The sequence below is a fragment of the Colletes latitarsis genome, chromosome 1, assembly GCF_051014445.1.
Source record: "Colletes latitarsis isolate SP2378_abdomen chromosome 1, iyColLati1, whole genome shotgun sequence".
Lineage (NCBI taxonomy): Eukaryota > Metazoa > Arthropoda > Insecta > Hymenoptera > Colletidae > Colletes > Colletes latitarsis.
The window spans coordinates 34604057-34610020 of NC_135134.1; positions in this window are offsets into that span (position 1 = coordinate 34604057).

The following is a 5964-nucleotide window of genomic DNA, read 5'->3' on the forward strand; positions in this document are numbered from 1 at the left end:
AAGAAGAGGGGACTCCAGGTGAAGGCAGTAAGGAAAATCCACGGTAATGGAATTGCCGTGGAAACAACGACCGCCGAAGGGCTCAAAGCCCTCACGGAGTGCGAGAAGCTGAGGAAGGCCGGACTGACTGTCAGGACACCGGCTATCAGGATGCCAAAGATGACTCTGTTCGATATTCCACGGGACATGACGGAGCAAGAGATCAGGAAGTGTCTACAGAGGCAAAACCCGACTGTAGTTCGGGAAGAAGACCAGAAGGAAATCAAGTTCTGCTTCAGGACCGGTCGAAAGGACGGAGACAAGACAAACTGGGTGGTCGAGGTCTCCCCGAAATTGAGGACAAGGATGCAGGAAGCTCACAAGCTGTTCCGGGCCTGGAGCGCCTGCAAGGTGCGAGATTTCCTCGCAGTAAGTAGGTGCTACAAGTGCCAGGCATACGGTCACGTAGCGAAGCACTGTCGGCAAAAGGAGGACGTATGTGGTCACTGTGCGCATACAGGACACAGCGCGAAGGCGTGTCCGAAAAGGAGCCAGCATGCAGTTTGCGTGAACTGCAAACGTGCTGGCAAGAAAGGGGACCACGCCGCTTCCAGCGCGGCCTGCCCAGCATACGAGAAAGCAGTCCAGTGGTCTGTAAGTAGAACCAGTTATGTATAATAACGCTACTGCAGATGGACGAGGGCTGACGATCCTGCAGCTGAACATGCAGCGATCGAAAGTCGTGCCACACGAGGTCAGGCGACAGAAGGAGGAAACTAATGCGGACATTCTGCGTCTGTGATCATCTCCGACGGTAGCACGGAATTGTACGTAGTGAGTCAATACTTTCCGCCGTCGGAGAATATTGAACTCGGGCTAGCCCACCTCGATACAGTGCTAACCAGGCTAAGGGGGAAAAGAATTATAATAGGCGCGGACACGAACGCGAAGTCGCATATATTGCATAGTAGATTCACCGACGAACGTGGGGGCACTACTGGAGGACTTACTCATTCGACATAACTTGTTGGTACTGAACGAGGCGGGACATCCCACCACGTTTGAGAACACGCGAGGATCGTCGAATATCGACGTCACTCTCGTGACGAGGACGGAACCTCCAGCGATCATAGAATCCTGGAGACTCGCCTGAACCTCCGCACGCGAAGAGGAAAGCCGCCGCCCCTACAGCCACGGTACAACACCAAGAAGGCCGACTGGAATAAGCTCCAGAGGACACTCATCCAGAAGAAGCGCTCCTTGACAAACACCGACTTGAACAGTCGGCAAGACGTCGAGGCAATGACGGACACCATGGAGCGGGTAATATTGACCGCCTGCGAGGCGGCAATGCCCAAAAAGGAATGGCACCAGAAATCGGTACCGTGGTGGACTGCGGAACTCACAAGGATGAAAAGGGCAACCTACAGAGCAAGAAGACTCTACCAGGGGACACACGATCCTGCGATGAGGGAGATACTGAAGCAGGAATATCGACGGTTCAGGACAGCCTATACGAAAAAGGTGACGAGCGAGAAGAACCACTCATGGCGCCAGTTCGTCACCAGCCAAGGAAACCAGGAGGTCTGGGGTGTCGCAACGAAAACATCCCTGGGGAAACTCAGGAGGGAGGAAGCTACTTCCTCCATCAGACTGCCACAAGGGGGTCATACGACCTCGTGGCGATCCACTGCGGAAGCAATGTTGACGGTGCTCGTTCCGGAGGACGACATTGATACAGACACCCCGGAACAAGCAAGGACACGAGAAGAAGTTCGAACCCAGCCAGCAACGGAGGACAGTCCCCCATTCCAGTGGGAAGACCTGAGTGCCGCTGTAACCCGCCTCCGGAAAGGTAAATATCCGAGACCGGACGGGATCGAGGTGGATGTTATTCAGAGATCCTGGAGATGTTTCCACGAGGAGCTCCTCAGACTCTCAGACGGATGTCTCGAATGGGGAGTATTCCCAGCTCGTTGGAAGGTGGGTACGATTATTACAATACCCAAGGGAACGGACAAGGATAGGAGTAACCCGAAGTCGTATCGGCCAGTTTGCCTGCTCTCAATGGTAGGGAAGCTGCTCGAACGACTGATGGCGAACAGACTCGCGAGTATTTTTTTCGATCATGACTTAACCTCCGACCGACAATACGGGTTTAAACCCGGACGGTCGACGGAGGAAGCGATCGTCAAGTTCCGTAGTATTCTTGGAGAACGGGAATGCGCGGTGGAAAAATACGTGATCGCGATAGCGTTCGATATTTCGGGCGCTTTCGACAACGTATGGTGGCCAAATGTCCTGTACGAACTCAAGAGAAGGGACTGCCCACGAAACCTATACAGGCTAGTGGAAAGTTACTTCTCGGAGAGGGCAGTACAGATCGTGGGGAAACAGGATTCAGTCCGGAAACCCGTTACCAGAGGCTGCCCGCAGGGCTCGATGTTGGGTCCAAGTTTTTGGAATCTAATTTTCGATGACCTGCTGGCGGTTCTCACATCCGACGAGCTGGAGTGCGAACCGGTTGCCTACGCGGACGACGTTCTGGTCATGATCTCCGGCAACTCGAGAGAGGAGCTGAGAAGGAAGGGCCAGGAGGTCGCCACTGCGATGTCCGAGTGGTGCGGAAGGAGGAAGCTGGAGCTCTCAGCCGAAAAGTCGGAGATGCTCTTGGTAAAAGGATCGCTCGATGCAGCGCGTCCTCCGACCAACCGCATCTCCGGCAGAGGTATAAGAATGAATCCAGCAATTCGGTACTTAGGAGTACATTTTGAGAAAGGATTCCGGTTGAACACGCATATCGTAAAAACTTCGGAGAAATGTAGAGATCTGTTCAACAGTCTCGCGAAGGTGGCCAAAGCGAACTGGGGACTGGGGCATCGCGCACTCCGTCTCCTGTACGGGGGGCTCTTTGTACCCATAACCACGTACGCGGCGGCAGGCTGGAGCGACCTGATGAACAAAACGGCAAGACAGATGCTGGCTCGTTCTCAGAGACAGGCTCTCCTTCGAGTCACCAAGGCGTACTGCACGACGGCAACAGACGCACTACCGGTGATCGCGGGGGTACCCCCGATCGACCTGGTGGTAGAATAAAGGGCAAGAAGATACTGTATTCGGACGGAAGAAAGAAGAGGACGGAACAACGACAACGAGGAAAAAGAAGGCCGTGATTACGGCGAAGAAAGAAGACGGGCGGCGGCGGAATTGCTGGACGCCTGGCAGGAGCGTTGGCAGGTTTCGACCCATGGTCGGACGACCTTCGAGTTCTTTGGAGACGTCCGGCAGAGAACCCGGGCCACCTGGATAGAACCGGACCACTATGTCACGCAATTTCTTAGTGGTCACGTAACTTCAGGTGGAAGCTCAGAACCTTCGCACTGAGCGAAACTGCAACGTGCGAATGTGGAACCGGCGACGAAACGCCGAAGCACATACTTCTCGACTGTCCGAGGCACGAAGCGGCCAGGGCGGTTTTGAAGACGGCACTGCATCTTAACGGCTACGGATGGCCGGTCACGGAAGCGGAGTTGGTTTCCAAAACCAATTTCCGACACTTCCGCGACTTCGCACGAGCCACGCTGAAGGCCAAGGAGACCCCAGCCTACGTGGGATGGCAACACGTTGATTAGGAAGAAAGAAGAAAGAAGAGGAAATTCAAAAATAAAGGACACGCAACGGGAAGAAGATGAACACAGTGACAGTGTCAAGAAACCGCGAGCCGCGAGACCGAGCGACGCGATCCGAGGACCGCGTATCCGCGAACCCGCGAACCCGCGAGATCGAAATATTTTCTTTTTTTTTCGGTCAACATCCGATGCGCGCGATAACAGTGCAGTGTAGAACAAGTGCATCGGACATCAAGAAAGAAGACGGACACATCGAGAGGAACTAGGACAACGAGACATACACCAACATATACCAACACATACGCGCACACACATCGACACCTACACACAACCAAACCTGGACTATGGCCGCAGTATAGGACACCAACAACAAGGATAGGACTACATCATTGAGGGAACTCCCAAGGAGGTATATCCTGCGACCACCGGAGCAGGCAGACTTCTAAATAGAAGCTGCGGTGGTCACAGGCAATAATCCGCTCGTGCCAACCTGCTGGAATCGAGCGAAAGCTGGCAGCTCCGCCTCCTCGTGGCCCCCGCTGGTAACGACGCTGCAGGTTGCTTCGCAGCCTGGAGCGTCGGCTAAGAGAGCTGCTTCCCGAAAGGGTAGATTCAACTTGTCCAAAGACCCGCAAGGCGAGGACAGGGTATTTCCAGCCCAGAGTGCGGTAAAACACCTACACCGTAAGTAAAGTAGATAGAAATCCGCTTGGTACCGGGAGTATGCCCAGCCTTCGTGCAGGGTACAGGAATCCCAGGGCCCATTCAGGGCAAAGCGACAATACTTGTTTCACTTGCACCAAGGACCGAGCGATACGTCATCGGTCCACGAAATAGTTGGAACTTGGTGAAGTTTGAAGTCAAATCGAGAAGATCATTTTGGTGCGATATTTGAATTCATCTGCAGTAAAGCCTGTGATATGTCAGAAGCATAGACAATGTTGGACATAAGTATTGGCACAGCATGGTTGGTGTGGTACAAATGCTTATTACTAAACAAATTGATTTGAAAGAAAAACTTTTTTTATATACAGTATTGTCTCTATAGAAGCGACGCTCTCGAGGCTTAACGCTCGGCTATATCGTGGACGAGAAACGATTCTTTATACTTTGCTGACGGCTACTGGAGGCGGCGAATGTAGAGAAGAACAACAAGCATATGACAAAGAGGGACTGAGCGCCCGAGCATCACCAAATTTGCTATCGCTTCCTTTGCTTCGGGTCGGCTGTATCGAAACACAGGCGATGTTTATGCGAGCCTATATGAAAGTGGTGTTCTAATTCTGACCTGTACCTCTCTTGGTAGAGATCGCAAAATGAAATACTGATTTTGTATAGGCTCCCGTAAACATCGCCTGTGTTTCGATACAGCCGACGTGGAGTGACCTGAGCGATGCATACCTTTGATCACTTATTGCGTTAGTAAATGGGATCTAAATTGTATATCGTATTTGGTGTCATTTTAATCAGAAAAGTGTCACGAATATGTTGATGAAGTTTAAAAAAAGGAAGAGCAAAAATAAAAATAAATTTCGTTGTTGATTTAATATTGTATATGTACTAGTTAAATCGTGTCATAATTTCAGTACATATATCTATGTGTCGCTCGTTTACTGCAATAGTGATATGACTCAAAAAGATACAACTTGCGAATTTGAACTGTTTAACCAACTTATTTTACTCTGAGTTGTCTCACGAATTCAGCAAATAAATGATAGGTCAATTAAACATGTAGAACAATTTTTTTTTATGTTTGAGTTCCTTATGAAATTCCATCGTCTTTGGTTGAAGCAAACATTATAATTTGTTATCCGTAACAGGCGTATACAAAATAAAGCAATTGTTCCCAGTGGCAGATTCAGAAGAAAGTAATAAAATCTGCAATTATTCTGATTTTTTTATGACGTATGAATAATTAAGGTGATTTTAATTATTTCGGCTATAATATCAAATAGAAATATTTAAATATAAATTAGTAAGCGAATTTCGAATTGTGTGAAAGAAGATTGAAGAATGGAAACAAGGAGAAAGGAGCCTTAAAAGCAAAGCGCCTAGATTCATCCCTGATCGGTCCCTCTGGCTGGAAGGACATGGCCTACGATACAATACGGAGTAGTGTTTCAAGTGTCTAGCGTTTTCCCTTCCCTCGTTTTTTACTTTCGTAGTCCCAGGTCACAATTTCGAATGCCTGAACAAAGTGGAAAAAAGATAGACAGAGAGAAATAGAAAAAGAAGGACTGTAATGTTCCGAGGGTCAATGGTTTGAAAACTGCAAGCACGTCTCAGTACAGACCCAGAGTTTCGATAGCTAAAGTGCACTCAGAATTTTAGTTTTCTTATCCTTCAATTTTAAATT